This window comes from Pristiophorus japonicus, chromosome 19 (assembly GCF_044704955.1).
Source record: "Pristiophorus japonicus isolate sPriJap1 chromosome 19, sPriJap1.hap1, whole genome shotgun sequence".
NCBI classification, from domain to species: domain Eukaryota; kingdom Metazoa; phylum Chordata; class Chondrichthyes; family Pristiophoridae; genus Pristiophorus; species Pristiophorus japonicus.
The window spans coordinates 12,748,352-12,767,177 of NC_091995.1; the positions used below are offsets into that span (position 1 = coordinate 12,748,352).

General features: G+C 48.0%; 1 protein-coding gene across 1 annotated transcript in view; it reads right to left on the minus strand.

The window, feature by feature from the left end:
• LOC139229716 (guanylate-binding protein 1-like) overlaps positions 1-14,487 on the minus strand; it is a 73,213-nt gene extending 58,726 nt beyond the window's left edge. Inside the window, exon 1 of the mRNA XM_070861256.1 lies at positions 14,405-14,487. The gene's annotated coding sequence lies outside the window, so the exon portion shown is untranslated. The remainder of the gene's footprint in view (positions 1-14,404) is intronic.
• Between the last annotated feature and the right edge of the window lie 4,339 nt (positions 14,488-18,826).

The following is an 18,826-nucleotide window of genomic DNA, read 5'->3' on the forward strand; positions in this document are numbered from 1 at the left end:
CAGATTCTGATGGTGCAGTTTCCCTTGAGGCCTGGGACAATAGAACTGGCCCATTGGAATTGGAATTGGGAACTCGATCGGGGAAATTATGCCCTCTCTTTGCAACCGGTCTAGCTTGATCTCTATCCTTTCTCTCATCATGTACAGTACTGCTCTTGCCTTGTGATGGATGGGTCGCATCCCCGGAATTAGGTGGATCTGCACTTTTGCTCCTTGGAATTTCCCGATGTCTAGTTCGGACAGCGAAGGAAATTTGTTTAAGTCCTGGGCACATGAAGTGTCGTCAGCGGGCGATAGCGCTCAGACGTCGTCCCAGTTCCAGCGTATCTTTCCCAGCCAGCTCCTGCCGAGCAGCGTGGGACCATCGCCCGGTACCACCCAGAGTGGTAGCTTGTGCATCGCTCCATCGTAGGAGACCTTTATAGTCTGCCAATTACAGGAATCAATTCTTGTGTGTAAGTTCTTAGTTTCGTGTGAATTGGAGTTAAGTCTGGCCTTGAGGCCTTGTTGCACCACAACCTTTCGAAAGTCTTTTTGCCCATGATGGATTGGCTAGCGCCTGTGTCCAGCTCCATTGACACCAGGAGTCCATTTCGCTCAACATTCAGCATTATTGGGGGACAATTCGTGGTGAATGTGTGCACCCCATGTACCTCTGCCTCCTCGATCTGAGGCTCTGGTTTGTCGTGATCCTCTGTGGATCTGTCCTCCTCTGCAACATGGTGGTTTTCAGGTTTAATGGGCTTTGCAGCTTGCCTGCACATTCGTTGGAGATATCCCATTGTTCCACAGCCCTTGCAAACGTACTCTTTGCTGATCATCCCTGCAGCGCAAACAAAGTGTTAATGGCCTAGCTTTCATCATCCTTGATGGTGGACTCTGAGACATCTGCGGACGTACAGCTGCAGGTATGTGTGACCTGCCCTGTACGTTACTATTCGAAAACAACATCATTTTGTTCACAGTACTTGTAGCAGCACTTGTGTGCTGAGAGATTTGCTTCGTATTGCCACTGGTGGCAATGAAGGCCTGGGCTATCGCTAAGGCCTTACTCAAGGTTAGGGTCTCTACAGTCAAAAGTTTGCGAGTATGGTTTCGTGGCCAATGCCAAGTACAAAAAAGTCTCTGAGCATGTGCTCCAAATGTCTTTCAAATTCGCAATGTCCTGCAAGGTGTCTTAGCTCAGCGACATAACTCGCCACTTCCTAGCCTTCAGACCTTTTGTAGGTGTAGAACCGGTACCCCGCCATCAGAACGCTTTCCTTCGGGTTCAAATGCTCTCGGACCAGTGTGCACAAATCGTCGTACGATTTCTCCGTGGGTTTCGCTGGAGTGAGCAGATTCTTCATGAGGCCATACGTTGGTGCCCCACAGACGATAAGGAGGATCGCCCTTCATTTGGCAGCGCTCTCTTCCCCATCTAGCTCGTTGGCCAGTATTGGTCGAGTCGCTCCTCAAAAGTTTCCCAATCATCTCCCTCCGAGAGTTTCTCCAGGATGCCCACTGTTCTCTGCATCTTTGGGTTCGCTATCTGTATCTCGATGCCAGTTGTGTATGGAGAAAGAGTCAGACTGAACACTGTGAGCTCAAAGTAAAGTGTGACCTTAGTCTTTTATTTCAGGCCTCCAAAGTGCCTCTCCAACCTGTGAAGCCTCGTTAAATACCTGTACTCCCAAGGGATTATGGGATCCCTTGGGACTCCAGGGGATAAGCCCTCTGGTGGCTGTACAGAGTAAATAATAGTATACATATATAACAGAATGGAGACAGCCCTAAGACTGAGCCTGATTTGGATGTTGGCCGGAACGGGGCACAGCAGGAGAGTAGACACCGAGTTGTCCTTCCTCTACGGATGTACTGGGGGGAACGGACCCACCGTGATACCAGAGGAATAGGACAGGGGACACGGACGGGATGACAGCATACTTCCATGCAGGAAGGTGGCCAGGATTGCTCGGGTCGAATTCGATGAAATACTCCAGGCATGCCGGGTTCAAATATCGGGAGGCTTCCATACAGTGTCCCAAAGTGAAGGTCACAGCCAGACGGGCTGGGGTGACCGAGGGCAAGCGTGTATGCTTGAGGTGCAAGGGACGCATCCCCCTGGGATGGTGGTGGTGGCTCAAGAAATTAGGTCAGGACACGGGGAACCAAACAACGGACTGGGAGAGACTAGGGAATGATACGTACTGACAGATTATGGGGACACAGGGGGGAGTGGAAGTGTGCTGTCACATTGGTGGAAGGAGGAACAGGGAATTTATGTGTGTATGTGGGGGTCAGAACAGATCTGTCCAGTGGGTGTGTTGATTGCCTTTTCGCGGTAATGGCAGGCGCCGGGGCTGGGATCAGCTGGGATCGGAGTATGGACTCCTATGTGATCCCAGACCCTCCCAACTCAATAATGCCACGGAGCTTGTCGCACACAAAAGCACATGGGATTGGGGGTAGTGTGCTGACATGGATTGAGAACTGGTTGTCAGACAGGAAGCAAAGAGTAGGAGTAAATGGGGACTTTTCAGAATGGCAGGCAGTGACTAGTGGGGTACCGCAAGGTTCTGTGCTGGGGCCCCAGCTGTTTACACTGTACATTAATGATTTAGACGAGGGGATTAAATGTAGTATCTCCAAATTTGCGGATGACACTAAGTTGGGTGGCAGTGTGAGCTGCAAGGAGGATTCTATGAGGCTGCAGAGTGACTTGGATAGGTTAGGTGAGTGGGCAAATGCATGGCAGATGAAGTATAATGTGGATAAATGTGAGGTTATCCACTTTGGTGGTAAAAACAGAGAGACAGACTATTATCTGAATGGTGACAGATTAGGAAAAGGGCAGGTGCAAAGAGACCTGGGTGTCATGGTACATCAGTCATTGAAGGTTGGCATGCAGGTACAGCAGGCGGTTAAGAAAGCAAATGGCATATTGGCCTTCATAGCGAGGGGATTTGAGTACAAGGGCAGGGAGGTGTTGCTACAATTGTACAGGGCCTTGGTGAGGCCACACCTGGAGTATTGTGTACAGTTTTGGTCTCCTAACCTGAGGAAGGACATTCTTGCTATTGAGGGAGTGCAGCGAAGGTTCACCAGACTGATTCCCGGGATGGCGGGACTGACCTATCAAGAAAGACTGGATCAACTGGGCTTGTATTCACTGGAGTTCAGAAGAATGAGAGGGGACCTCATAGAAACGTTTAAAATTCTGACGGGGTTAGACAGGTTAGATGCAGGAAGAATGTTCCCAATGTTGGGGAAGTCCAGAACCAGGGGACACAGTCTAAGGATAAGGGGGAAGCCATTTAGGACCGAGATGAGGAGGAATTTCTTCACCCAGAGAGTGGTGAACCTGTGGAATTCTCTACCACAGAAAGTTGTTGAGGCCAATTCACTAAATATATTCAAAAAGGAGTTAGATGAAGTCCTTACTACTAGGGGAATCAAGGGGTATGGTGAGAAAGCAGGAATGGGGTACTGAAGTTGCATGTTCAGCCATGAACTCATTGAATGGCGGTGCAGGCTAGAAGGGCCGAATGGCCTACTCCTGCACCTATTTTCTGTTTCTATGTTTCTATGAAGCCTCTGCCCACAGCTCCACCGGTACAGACGACAGAAGTTAGGTGTCCCGCTACCACACCAGGCCCAGAAAATGGTTTAGTTTCAGTCCCGACCAGGAAGGTTTTATTCCAGGGGGTGCATTACGCGCTCGCATCAGTCATTTTAAACTTAACCAAGTGGTATCCAAAAGAAACTGAGCAGCTCTATGAGGCCCTCATTAAAGAAATGTTCCACCAGTTCTTTGAACTCAGTTACGGGGATGTGAGACGGGAAAAGTTGTAAGACATGGGAGTGTACAATAAAGTTAGCCCGGGGAGGCAGAGGCGAGGGGTGCTCAATGATGTCGCTAGGCGTTTAGCGCAGGTACATCTCTCGTAAATAGTATGAATGAAGTGCAGCTGCAGATGCAGGTTAGCGGTTTAAAGGACCAGCTGTGGAAGATCCTGGGGGAAGGTAACGAAGTGGTAGGGTCGGAGCTAAAGGAGGACCAGGCGATGACTATTCACTTAAAAGAGGTCATTGCGGAGCTGGAGATACATGCTAAAATGGTTAATGAATTAATACGGGAGGACAGGAATGCCTCGGCAAAGGCAGCCATGAATGAAGTGTGCGTGTTGTACAGTGCCTGGTTGCTAGGCGAGGGACACAGTAATTTGGAGGACCTCCAGCAAGGTCGTGTCCCATCGTGGGTCAGCAACCGGCACCTCACAGCGCTCAGCCCGTATCATAATTTGATGAGTCCATGTCAGCTCCATTTAGCTTCCGAAGCCTACACAGTCCCAGTGGATTGTGGTTGGTCCAGCCACTCGGTTATGAGGATTGTGTTGCATATGCCGGTAATGGGCGGGACACCAAAGCCAGCGGCGGTATACGCCAAGAAAAAATATTACCGCCTGCCCACTTCTTTTGGGTGGAATCACGAGAATGGGCCATTTCAATGCCCAAATTATCGCCCAGCATTACTTTCCTCATAGACTTAACTCTCAGATTCAATAATAACGCTAGGCGACTGTTTATCGGCCACCGTCAATTTCACCATCTTGCACACATATCGCCCAGAATCTCGCCCGCTCAAAAATCCGCGCACAAAAAGTGGAACTAACCGGGAGGGACGCCAGCAGTGTGGCTGGCATTTGTTAAATCCCACTCTTACGTGATGAGCTGATATCAGAAAGATTTGCCTGAAAGAGCGCTGATGTGAGTGACAATGCTGACACACTGCTGTGTGTGTGCAGCTCAGACATCAATGGTGCCCATCACCTTGGCGCCAGTTAAAGTTTACTTTGATTGATGTTAAGTTGTATTTAACCCTTTCACGGTAAGGAATCACCAGTGTGTAACGGTTCAGCTATCTGAGACAATATGCAACAAGGTTATGTTCAATAACAAAAGTTTAATAACAACATTGGTCTGAAATCATAAGTAACACAGCCAATAACACTCAACCCCCGCCCACATCCCACTTTTTCCACCATTGACATAAATTACATGGTCAACATGTCCAGTAACACAAAATACAAAGACAAATACAAAGGTCCCCAGTCCCCATACATTGCAACAAATTGCATACACCCAGATGGAGATATTACACAGCAATCACCTGCGCACATGCACCTCACTTTCCTTCCCCCCTCTCTTTTTCTTCTCCCCACCTCTATCCCTTCCCCTCCTCGCTCCACGGCGCCTGGCCACGGAGCTCCTCAGGCGGTGCATCATTGGGGGTGAATGAATGCAGATGCATTAGTTGGACGAGTATGGATGCGGGGGATGCCGAAGGGGCAACATTCTCTGATTTGGAAGCAGGATCTTGGTCCTTGCTCGTATCTGTCATTTGCAGAGGTGATGCCGAACCTAGGGGTGGAGTGCCGTGCTCTGCGACCACTGGGAGGGCTGTGGCAGCAGTGTTCCTGGCTATCATATCCAGGGACTCCACCATGCATGGAATATACTCGGACATGGTGGCTAAGTGTCGGGATATGCCCCCCCCAAAGCTTCGATGAGCTGGTCACCAATTTCTACAGTCCTCCTGGACAACTGAACCATCTCTCCGCTGTCATGTCGCGCTCGTGGAACAGACCTGCCACGTCCATGAGGCCTCCGTGGGGTCGGCCCCGTCCTGGGGACAAATGGGGTGCCCTGTTGCGAGGTGCTTGGGGGCCAGCACCTCCAGAGTGGAGGGGGGAATGACCAGAGGACCAATAGATGGCCTTGGGGTGGAATAGGTTCTGGAGCGTGGCGATACAGGTTCTTCGAAGTCCGCGCTCTCATTCGTCGAGAACAGACCCAGCGGATTGACGGGTGAGAATTGGAGCTCCTCAGCACCAGATGTAGGATCGTCTGCTGACTCCTGCCCCACCTTCTGGCCTCTTTGGCCTTGCTTGCGGCCGCGATGCTGGCTGAGCTGCAAGACAAAAATGAGGTTGTTCGAGGAAAGGTGGGTGCTCGGGTGACAAGGTGAGTCCAGCGCTACACACAGCATGTGCACGACAAAAGCACCACCTCTCAAAATCATTGCAGACATCACATTTCATCACCATCAACACATTGTGGATTGCAATGATTTTCATTAGGCCAACATTATTTCTATGACACTTTTAGAAATCATCTATCATATATGATTGGTCGGATATGAGTTGGTGTGACATCTATTGACTTTACATCACGCAATGGTGTAAGCTTTATTCACGTGGCATCACTTCAGGGTCTGCAGATGTGTCCATGGCTGTCTGGGGGTGCTTCCCCATGAGTGAGAGCACTCGCTCCTTCATCTCAGTGATATCGCTGGGGACTGGTGGCCCCCCCCACCCGTTCGCCTCTACTCTGATCTCATCGTCAATAGCTTCTTCTGTAAAAGGTGCCAGGATGACATGGCATGAGATCATTGCGTGATATCATTGCGAGGTACTGTCACAGACACTGATACAAGACATAACCAACAGATAAAATCATGATTATTATGATTATTATCATTCTTTACCTAAAGACGTACACTGTGACCACAGGCTTTGAGTACAACATTCCCGGTAAAAGTGCAAGACCTCACATCTGCTGCTAGTCACTCATGATTGTTACAAATCAAATTAAATAAGTACATAAGTACATGTAAATCAATGTAATACTTTCTCTTGTGGATCCCACAAGGTTGTTCCATCGCTTGCGGCATTGGTTGCCCTCACGCACCTCATTGGTCACTGACGAGACCATCTCTGCTATTTCGGTCCATATCTTCTGGTAGGCCTTTGGGGTGGGCTTCCCACACTTTCCCTGTGTCAAATCACCCCAGCGTGAATTGACCTCCTGCAACGCTCGATTCCTGCGATTCTGAAGGTCAAGGGTCACCGTGACATGCGCAGAAGAGGAGACAGAGAGGGAGCTCAGAGGGACTGAAGTCGTGTCTGGGTATGGTTTGGCTGCTTTGGGAGGAAGGGGGGAGACTTTAGTGCTTCACAGCAAGTAGGCAAACAAAAATTAGCTGTTACCAGTCACATATTTGACCGAATTTGACCTATAATGGAGAGAGAGGAGGAGGCATCACAGCACACTGTGGAGAATGACGCTGGAGAGAGCAGTGAGGCGGAAAAGGATCACATTGGAGGCCGCAAAAGAGCCATGAGATTCTCAGATGAGGCAAATGCCTCCTCCACATGGCTTGAAGGCCTCCTCCCATTCTCTCCCTCTCCTTCTTATTATGGGCAATCTTTTGAGATTGGAGGGAAAGAAGAGAAGGTTGAGTGAGATTGATGGAATGAGCGTAAGTAATGGAATGAGATACAGGGAGACTTTGATGGAGGGTCTTGGCAATACCAAGTTGCCTCCTTTTGTGCTATTACTTACTGTCATTGCATTACGATAAGAGTGTGAAGGGTGGATAGTAAGATGGAGACCTGATAATGTAAACAAAGAGGGAGGAATGGATTAAGGTCCAAGGGATCTTGGGATGAGTAACGTAGTGCAGGAGTAGAGTTGGCAATGCACTGTCGTGGGGATGTGATGACAAGCACAGCAGCATCAAGGTAAGTGTAGCTTTGTACTCACTTTTCCTCATCTTAGAAGATCGTTGAATCTTTTCTGACACTGGACCCAGGTTCGAGGCACTACTGATATAGCCGTTATATCTTGGATTATCTGTAGCCATGCTGCTTTTGTCTGCTGGGGAGGCCTCTTCCTGCTGTCCGCAGGGAAGAGCACCACCCTGTGTCCTCCCACGCACTCCACAAAATGATGGAGTGACTCATCACAAAAACGAGGTGCTGCTCTCTGCCTCTGTGAGGTCATGGTGGCACCCTGCACTCATTCACACCAAATTAAATTCTGACAAATGGGGCCATGGCCCCTTTAAATATACCAGCAAGAATTGCGTCATCTGGTGATGTCACCAATCCCGCTCCTTTTAATTGGGACGGGAAAGGCCCATTAGGAGAAGATCTTTTTGGCAGTGATCAACGCAGGAGCGGGGTCATTCCCCACCGCCGCCATCTCCCGCCTCACACCATCCAGGTAGGGGAAATCGCGGCCCTTCTTTCTAGGCTGAAAATCGCAAGTCTCTAATCTTTCTTCATAACTCAGACCGTTGACACTGATTTCAGCACTTGCCTGTCTCCCTCACTACTTGGTGACCAGAACTGGACACAGTACTCATGGTGCAGTCTGACCAGAGACCTATAAAGGTTGATTACATTCTCTGGCATTTGTTTTACTGCTTTGGAAAGTAGTTCAACATCCTGTTGGCTTCGTCTACATTGGTTGGATATGTTGAACATTGAGTCTGCGAAGACTCCAGTGTCTCTTTCAGCTTCATTCCGTTCATGGAAAACACATGTGGCTAGAAATTTGTTTGCCCCCGAAAGAACGTGGTGATCGAAATGCGAGACCAACCCGTGCCCATTCAAAATAATGCATGCGACACGCTAACTTTATGCTGCCTGCTGATTAACATGATTGTGGCATTCGGCCCAGCACTGAATGAGCTGCTGAGTGGCTGATCGCTCAGCAGGGGGGCCCAAGTTCCTGTGAGGCCAGCACCAATTAAAGCTAGCCTGCACTTCTTAAAGGCAGGCTGCACATCTTAAAGGGAGGTGCATTCTGCCTACAGCAGCTCAATCAACTGACTGGGAAGAGAGTGAAAGGAGGGGAAAAAAAACTAATGATGCCACAACAGCGGAGAGAATGTGCTCCAAGGTTCTCCGATACAGCACTACAGGCAACACGAGAAGAGAGGTCCTGTTTCTATAGAGGGCCATGAGGCCCTCTAGGCAAAGGTGTAAAATCTAATGGGAGCATATAGTCGCTGTGGTGAATGCCAGCAGTAGAGCCCCGAGGACCTGGACGAAGTGTATGAAGAAGTTTAATGACCTCACACGAGTGGTCAGGGTCAGTGAATTAATCTTCAAATGTTATATCCCACCATCTGCACTACTAGTCTCACACAGCTCAATGCACCACATCCCCATCATTCACCTACCAACAATCTTGACCAAACATAACTCATACCTCACATTCATAGCTTCACCTAACCCTCACACACTTACCACTGTTACATGCATCATAGCCACATCTCACAGTTTGCACACAGTGTCAGCTATTCAACCTTGACAGGCATATTGCCCAAACAATTTGCATGACACTCACTGACACACTTCCCTTTCTCTTACAGGAAAAGGTGGCACACAACCAGTGCCAGCAGGACATAACTGGCGGTACCAGGCGCATCGCCATAACCTGAGCCCAATGGAGGAGATGGTGCTGGCTATTATTGGGAGGGGAGTATCGCTAAGTCCATGGCCAGCAGCGAGGTGAAAGAATATAAGATGCTGGTCTCCTCATACATAATGCTGGTCTCCTCATACATAATGCCACTTCCACCTCATCCACAATCGCTTCTGATTTACAAGCTGCACATGGTGTAAACATGCACCTCTTGCTTTCCCTGCCTCCTCTCACCAAACCTTACCCTTGTGTCTTTCTCCTTTCAGATAGCCACAAGCTGACACCTGGCAAGGCACTAGTGTAGGAGCATGAAATAGAAGAGCACCAAGGCACTGAATGTGAAGACACAGCGCCATCACTCGATTTCACACTTGCAACCATCAGCACAGATAATGAGACATTGCGTAGTTTAGAGATAGTTTAGAGGCAGTATCTGCATGTGGTGTGGCATTGGGCACGAGTGGCCTGCAGCTATAGCAGAGTGAAAAGTTAGAACAGGTGCCAGCTTCTTGGAGAGTGAAGTTATACATGTGTTCTGCTACAAAGTACTCAGATGAAGACTTTAACGGGGCAGCCTACAGAAGAACGCTGATGGGTATGTATAATGAAATGTTTGGTACATTGGCAGGCCTGCAATTGACAGTCTGAGTGCAATGTCAAGGAACATAGAGGAGTCCGGCAGCAACTTTGCACAGAGCTTGGAACCCATGATTTCCAGCATGAAAGCAAAGGGCAACTCCATTAGCGTGCTTGTGGACCGAACCATGTTGCAGCGTCTGATGGCTGATGTCTCAGCTTCCGTTGAAGCACAAGCACAAGCCACCCTACATTTGAGTGCTGCACTGGAAGCTCAGACTGCTCTCATGCAAGCTCAGACTGTTGCCATCCTGGCTGCATTTACCAGTGTGGAAAGGGGCTTGTAGGGTTTCACAGCAGTCCAGCAATCTATGGAGCATCAACCTACTGTCCTCTCTCAGGACAGTATTCGTACACCCACTACTGCCACTCCACCAGTGCCCTTAATGTTGCCTGTCAGCCAGCCAGCCCAGACTGCTGCCTCCCATGCTAAAGTGCTGCAGTCTGAAGCTGGGCCTGCTAGGCCCAAAGCTGCTCGAGGTCATCTGCAAAGCCATCTGCAGTCTCCCTCACTGAAAGTCAGCATCCTTCCACCAGCCATGCTGCATCCACCAGGGTAACACTTCATTTGAGCACTAGGGCAGGCAAAGGCCCACAGAAAGCAGGCACTAAGTGAATGCACAAGGGTGATTAGTTGACTTTGTCATATAACATTGGATAGATTGATGTATAAAGTTGAATTGGCATGTTTCTTTGGTGGTGGCTTTTATTTCAGCATTATGGCCAGAGTAAGCTGTGATGGTCAGTAACTGCAATGATTGACTCACCTCCTGACTCCCAAAAGTCTTTCCACCATTTACAAGACACAAGTTAGGAGTGTGATAAAATACTCTCCACTGGCCTGGATGAGTGCGGCTCCAACACCACTCAAGAAGCTCAACACCATCCAGGACAACGCAGCCTGTTTGATTAGCATTCCATCCAACACCTTAAGAACAACAGCTTGTACTTATAGAACACCTTTATCATAATAAAACATCCCAAGACGCTTCACAGGAGTGTTATAAGACAAAACAAATACATTTGACAACGAGCCACATAAGAAGAAAATACGGCAGATGACCAAAAGCTTGGTCAAAGAGGTAGGTTTTAAGGAGCATCTTAAAGGAGGAAAGAGAACTAGAGAGGCAGAGAGATTTAGGGAGGGAGTTCCAGAGCTTGGGGCCTAGGCAGCTGAAGGTCACCAATGGTTGAGCGATTATAATCAGTGATGCTCAAGAGGGCAGAATTTGAGGAGCATTCACTACCTTCACCGGCGTACCGTAGCTGCAGTGTGTACCATCTACAAAATGCACTGCAGCAACTCGCCAAGGCTTCTTAGGCAGCACCTCCAAAACCCGCAACCTCTACCACCTAGAAGGATAAGGGCAGCAGGCGCATGGGAACACCACCACCTCCAAGTCACACGCCATACTGACTTGGAAGAATATCGCTGTTGCTTCACCGTTACTGGGTCAAAATCCTGGAACTCTCTCCCTAGCAGCACTGTGGGAGTACCTTCACCACACCGAATGCAGCGGTTCAAGAAGGCGGATCATCACCACCTTCTCATGGGCAATTTGGAATGGGCAATAAATACTGGCCTTGCCAGTAACGCCCACATTCCGTGAATGAATTAAAAAATCAACAGAGGAAAGGTAAGGTGTGGGGCTATTGTTGAATACGGAATTGGGGTTGCGTTCACTGGTACCACAGTAGGACGAGATGATCGTGGATAGCCCGGAAGGAAAGGGGCTGTCTGGGCTGCATCGACCCTTCCACTTACTCCTCTTCCTCCGCTGGTCGCCGTATGCCTGGTGGCAAGGGCAGTGCCCTCATGACAGCGAGGTTGTGGAGCATGCAGCAGACCACGATGAATCTTGAGACCTGCTCCAGTGAGTACTGCAGGGTTCCTCCAAAGCTGTCCAGGCAGCGGAAGTGTTGTTTAAAGACGCCTATTGTCTGCTCTACCAGATTCTGTGTGGCAGCATGGCTATCATTGTATGTGGGTTGAAGAGCGGAGTCATGAGCCAGGTGGTCAGCTGTTAGCCAGCCCTTGTTTCCCAGCAGCCACTCTCTGGTTTATCGGCGAGGCCCAAAGGCTTAGGGAACATTGGACTTGAGCAGAATAAAAACATCATGACTGCTGCCAGGATACCAGGCATTCACCATCGTGATATGCTGAGCATGGCCGCACACCAACTGCACATTCAGGGAGTTGTAACCTTTGCAGTTCATAGAATCATAGAATGGTTACAGCATGGAAGAAGGCCATTGGCCGGTCGAGCCTGTGTAGACTGTCAGCTAGCCCCACTCCCCTTTCCCTGTAACCCTGCAATTTCTTTTCCTTCAGATACATATCCAATTCCCTTTTGAAAGATAAAATTGCGTTTGCCTCCACCATCCTTTCATGCCATGCATTCCAGATCTTAACCACTCGCTATGTAAAAAGTTTTTCTTATGTTGCCTTTGGTTCTTTTGCCAATCACCTTAAATCTGTGTCCTCTGGTTCTTGAACCTTCTGCCAATGGGAACAGTTTCTTTATATTTACCCTGTCCAGACCCCTCATGATTTTAAAAATCTCTATCAAATCTTCTCTCAATCTTCTCCAAGGAGAACACCTCAGCTTCTCCAATCTATCAACGTAACTGAAGTCCAGTTATGTTGTGGTACATCTCAGCACCTACAAAGATATGTGGGATCAGTCGATGGCGCCCTGCATCATGGGAAAGGCTGCTATCCTGCCAAAACCATGTGCACGCTCCGCCTGCTACTCTCTAGTCAGAGAGAAGACAATGAACTCCCATCTCCTGGCATAGAGAGCATCTGTCAGCTTTCTTTTACAACAGTGGACAGAGAACTAGGAAATATTATAGATGTCGCCTACTCCAGCCTGGAAGGAACCCAACGCAAATAAATTCAGGGCCATGGTTGTCTCCACGGCCACTTGCAGTGCTGTTCTTGCCCTGGTGTGAGACTGCAGGTCTGGTTACAAGAGGTGGCAGAGCTCTATGACCACCTCCATCGTAAAGCGGACAACTCCCACACCTGGCTCGGGCTGAGGTAAGAGAATTTCTCTCAGAAGACCCTAGGTGCATAAGGACTCCAGCTGCAAGCGCTTCTCCCACTCCTCCTCCTTCTATGAGCAGCTTGTCCTCTTATCTGCTGCCTCTGCTCCATCTCCTTGTCATGCTCCTGGCCAAGTGGGATGATAACCACAGTGCCCATGATTGGGAGCAAGTGGGTCTGACCAGAACTCGAAGTCAGAACCAAGGCCTTCTCCACTTGCAGTACCACTCCCTGTCACCTCACCAACTTTAAACCACTCTGGAAAACTCCAATAGTAATTAATAAGCAACTAATCTTCGAGTGGTTGCTGATCCCTTTAAAAAGCGATGGGTCCCTGCTACACCTGAAGCATGTTCCGCTGTGCGAGATTAAGACAGGTGTTAACTCCAGTTTCTTCTGCTTTAGGCACGCTGGATGGTTAATTCTCTGCTCACATCCTGTGTGGTAAAAGGTTACTAATTCACCGACTTCCTGCATCACGCTCTTCTAGTCTGATCGGTGCACTGAGCCCTGGTCGGTTTTGTGACCTGTCTCATCATCATCATCATCATAGGCGGTCCCTCGAAAGAGGATGACTTGCTTCCACATGGGTTCACAGATGTTGAAATATCTGTCTCATATACTATTCTTGCTGACAGTAATTTTCCATTGTGTCTTTCTTATGGTTATACAGCATGTTGCTAACGATGGTTTCACATTCTCTCTTATTTGTAGCCTTCGAGAAATAGAGGCTGTGCAATGGAAAGACCCTCTCATTATCATTACCGGAATTTTAATAATTATAACTTGATGAGTTTAACTAATAACTGTATTTGACAGTAGGGTTAATGCTTTAAGATAATCAGAGTAGCATCACTGTTTAAACTGTTGCAAGCTAATTCCACAACACAGCCATTTCTGGCCTTCAGTAATCCTGTAATGATCACTTTGCACACTTCACTCACAGCCTTGTTTTAAAGTTTGATCTTTTCTGTAAAGTTGGTTGGGATCAATTACAAATCCAGCGAGAGAAATTGGAGACTGGGGGAGAGAGACGAATCTGGCACCACATCTTGCTTTGTATCTTGTCCAGGAATTCGGGAGAGATCCCTATTGTAGGAGCATCTTCAGTTAATTTGGAGCTTGATCGAGAGTTAACAGACATTGAAGAAGAAATAAATGTTTGGCATGAAAAAGGAAACAGGGGGCACCCAAAACAGCACGAGTGCCTGGTTCCTGTATGATCATGACCCTTATCCCAGGACCTTTGCAGATTGGCCGGCAGAAGTCCTGCCCCATCACACTTCTGGCAATGGACTGGGGTCCTAGGAGTTTCAGGCCCTGTGTCTGCCGGATTGAAAGAAATAAGAATTTAATTGAATGATTGGCATGCCGTGATTCAAAGCTACCGACCATTACCCAGCAGACTGTCCAGTGTCACACCCAGTGTCACATCGATAAAAGTTAAAGTAATGTCCTTACCCGCCAGTTCTTTATCCTTGTCTGCCAGCAGCTTGTCAGCCTGTAGCATGGAATGAGCTTCTAGAGCTTTCCGTTTATTGAATTCGTTCAAGGCATCTTCAGCCTGTGGGGATGGAGGTTTGGTATACTGTTAGAGGAAAGTTAGTTATGGCTGAAGGTTGCCATTTGGCCCACCTTAATTCCTTCATCCAGATTGATCCTGAAGTCCACCCAATGTAGCATCCAGTTGTTTCTTAAATGATTCTGGGGTTCATACCTCTACTACTCTTATCTAAAAACATGCCTGGAGTTTGTCTTAACTTTGTTACCTCTAGACTTGACTATTCCAATGCACTTCAGGCTGGCCTCTCACATTCTATCTTATGTAAACTCGAGCTGATCCAAAACTCGGCTGCCCGTGTCCTAACTCGCACCATCACCACAGTGCTCGCTGACCTGCATTAGCTTCCAGTTAAGCAACGGATCAATTTCAAAATTCCTACATGGCCTCACCCCTCCCTATCTCTGTAATCTCCTCCAGCCCCACAACCCCCCCCGAGGTGTCTGCGTTTCACAAATACTGCCCTCCTGAGCATCCCTGATTATAATCGCTCAACCATTGGGGACCGTGCCTTCAGCTGCCTCAGCCCCAAGCTCTGAAACTCGCTGCCTAAACCTCTCCACCTCTCTTTCCTCCTTCAAGTTGCTCCTTAAAACATACCTCTTTGACTAAGCTTTTGGTCACCTGCGCTAATTTCTCCTTATGCAGCTCGGTGTCAAATTTTTATCTCATAATACTCCTGTGAAGAGCCTTGGGGACGTTTCAATACATTAAAGGCACTATATAAATACAAGGTGTTGCTGTTGTTTATTCTAAAATCTCCATGTGATTACTGATTTGCCCCCACCCCCTCTCGCAAATTTTCTACCGTCCTGTTCTGAAGGCGATGACTGACACTGAAGTATGGTTCCAGAAACCTTTTCTCCCCTTTTGCTGTTAGTAGAGTTGAACCACACATCCACTGTGGCTGGGGACAAACTCCCATGGTTCTTGAACTGGCCCTTAGGATGAGTTAAGGCCATCATCATCATAGACAGTCCCTCGGAATCGGGGAAGACTTGCTTCCATTCTAAAAATGAGTCCTTAGATGGCTGAACAGTCCAATACGAGAGCCACAGTCCCTGTCACAGGTGGGACAGATAGTCGTTGAAGCAAATGGTGGGTGGGACAGATTTGCCGCACATTCCTTCCGCTGCCTGCGCTTGATTTCTGCATGCTCTCGGTGATGAGACTCGAGGTGCTCAGCACCCTGCCGGATGTACTTCCTCCACTTAGGGTGATCTTTGGCCAAGGACTCCCAGGTGTCAGTGGGGATGTTGCACTTTTTCAGGGAGGCTTTGAGGGTGTCCCTGTAACGTTTCCTCTGCCCACCTTTGGCTCATTTGCCATGAAGGAGTTCCGAGTAGAGCGCTTGCATTGGGAGTCTCGTGTCTGGCATGTGAACGATGTGGCCTGCCCAGCGGAGCTTACCGAGTGTGGTCAGTGCTTCAATGCTGGGGATGTTGGCTGGGTCGAGGATGCTAATGTTGGTGCGTCTGTCCTCCCAGGGGATTTGTAGGATCTTGAGGAGGCATCGTTGGTGGTATTTCTCCAGCGACTTAAGGTGTCTACTGCACATGGTCCATGTCTCTGAGCCATACAGGAGGGCAGGTATTACTACAGCCCTGTAGACCATGAGCTTGGTGCAGTTTTGAGCATTGTCCCAGCCTTGATTGTGAACTGATATCGGACCTCCCCAAACTGCGATTTATGGAACATTAAAGACATACCTAGGGGTTAAAATTCGGTACCACTGTTTTGGAGACGGTCACACCGCCTGAACAGTGGTTTTACCGCCCAAAGATGGGAGAGAAGTGCTAAAAGTGGTGGTGCACACTCATCCTCAGGCGTCAATGGAGCGCTAGCTCAGGATCTCTAAATTTCCCGATGGTCAGTTGCTAGCATGCGAGTCGATAAAACTCAAAAAAAAAGTTTCAGAAAACATCTCTGACCCACATCCACATTTCCCCACTGGTGCCATTAATACATAAATGCTTAAAAAAATCAAAGTTAACAACTTACCTTGATCTTTGGACGATACCGCCCCGGGATCCCCGATCTACTGACAGCTTTTCCAGGCTATACAAACGCCTGGCCGGTAAGGTCACCGTACCTACCTAATCCCGCAGCCGTGGCGCCAAGGGGGCTTTGGATCCTCGATGATGTCACCACATGGGTGGTGGTACAGTGTGCAGCGGTACCTCTTGGCGCCACCACTACTGCCCAACTAAATTTCTCATGAGCCGAAGAACCTGCTCCACACCGATGCTAAGTCCTTAGCCACCTGTTAGCCGCCCCTCTCCGGTGCTAACGGTTGGCTTGCAAACAGACTTTCAAACCCGAATCTTTAGAGTGTCTTGAAAAATTTCCTTGTTAGAGCCAACACCTGAAACATGAAAATGGAAGTCCCTTCCATTTATTGATCTAAGTATGTTTAGATATTAAGATGTTTGGGGTACCTGTTGAGGGATCTCTGCTCATAGCAGCATTATTGAAAATGAGATTGTTTCCTTTACAGTTTAATAGGGCCTACAGTGGAGGTGGATTTTTGTTAACATTTTAAACTCCAAATATACCACCGTAAACATTTTTCCTCCTCCCCGGATCTCAACTACATTGAAGTCAAGACTCATTTCATTGACTCCTACTCTGGCTCATCCTTTCCCATGACCTCTAAATTGTGGCATTGCATACATCTTTCTCTTCTTCCTTTCACAATCTACAGGCTTTTAAAACTCAGGTTTAACATAATCTAATCACTACCTCTTCATATCTCTTGTCCCTCCTCCCACTCTGTTGAACTTTGGTCCTTCACAATGGACCTCGGCTTTTCACTTGGGTCTCTCAATAATAAACAAAATAAAAAATTAATCTAATACGTTCTCTGATCAAAAAACAGACGGGATAATGGTGCTGAATGGGTGGATAGCATTTATCTTATTCCCCTTTCCACCAGTGGAGTCGAATTGAGAAATCACCTTCTGGCGATCCTCGTCATACAGTTGATACCCACCGGGGCGAGCGTAAAACCCCTCTCGCAGTTTCTTCTCCATCTCACTGGACAGGGACTCCAGCAGGTTTATGCACATCTCCATGGAAGCAGCTTCATTCTTGTCACAAAACTCTCAGTAATGCTTTTGCAACTCAGCCTGGCAACAACAGGAAAGCCAAAAATAACTCGGAGCTGGTATTTGATTGCTTGCGTCAAGTTATCCTGAAACACTTGACAGTTCAATTTAACCAAAAGAATTGGAAAGCCCAACCTATATGTGACTCCAGGCCTACACCAATGTGGTTGAATCTTAACTTCGCTCTGATGTGGTTCAGGAAGGCAGCTCGTCACCGTCTTCTCAGGCCAACTTGTGACAGGCAATAAATGCCGAACTCGCCAGCAATGCGAGGAATTTATTTTTAAATTTCATGGTAGGTGATTAAGGGACCAGAAATCTGGCAGAAGCTATGGCCTGTGCAAATACTCAGGGAAAATTGCCTTGCTCAGGGCCAAAAAGCAGGGACAAAATATTTTCCATTAAAAAATTGCAGGGCAACCTGCAACGTTGAAACTCCATGCTATTTATATGCTAATGACCCTTTCCCTCGGATTTTGGGTTGGAGGTGAGACTGGTGGTCGGAAGTCCTGTTGCTCCGAACTTCCGGCAAAAAAGTGGGACTGCAGTAATTTTAAGGCCCTTATGTTCTTATATAAAATATTATTTAATAAAAAATAATTCTGTTGCATGGACTGAAGCTGGACCTACCCTGCAGCAGTGATCATCCTGTGACCTCTGGGATTGTGAGGCCTTAGCAGCTGAGAAGGAAACGACTCAAGTGAAATAAAGAGAAACATAAAGTAGCCCCTCACCACAAGCTGCTTGTTATACTCCTGATCTCAGTCATGAAGAGGTCAAAGGCCTCCTTCTGGCACTGCGTGTGTATCCCTGTCAGCTTTTCATTTTCAACCGGCAGCTTGACCATCCCTTCCATTTGTTTCTTGTACTGAGTTAGGGCATCTGCAACAGCTGCTGTGTTCTCAATCTTGGCCAAGCTAGTAACATCATTGTCGAGGCAGGGCACTGCCCCACTGGCTATTGTGTCAATGTAGGTTTTAGCCAAGATTGCCAACTCTGAAATAAACGGTGACATAGTACAGATTTGAGTTAGGACGTTACTACAATTTAACCTACAACCCACAGATTTTAAGTTAAAGCCTATTAAATATCCCACGAACAAACAAAAGTAAAAGTCATCACAGGGCAGCACCTCTCTGGATAAATGTCACTTCTGTCACTCTCTAACCCATTGCAGCACCCAACTCCCTAGAACAAAGGTTTATTGAATTCACA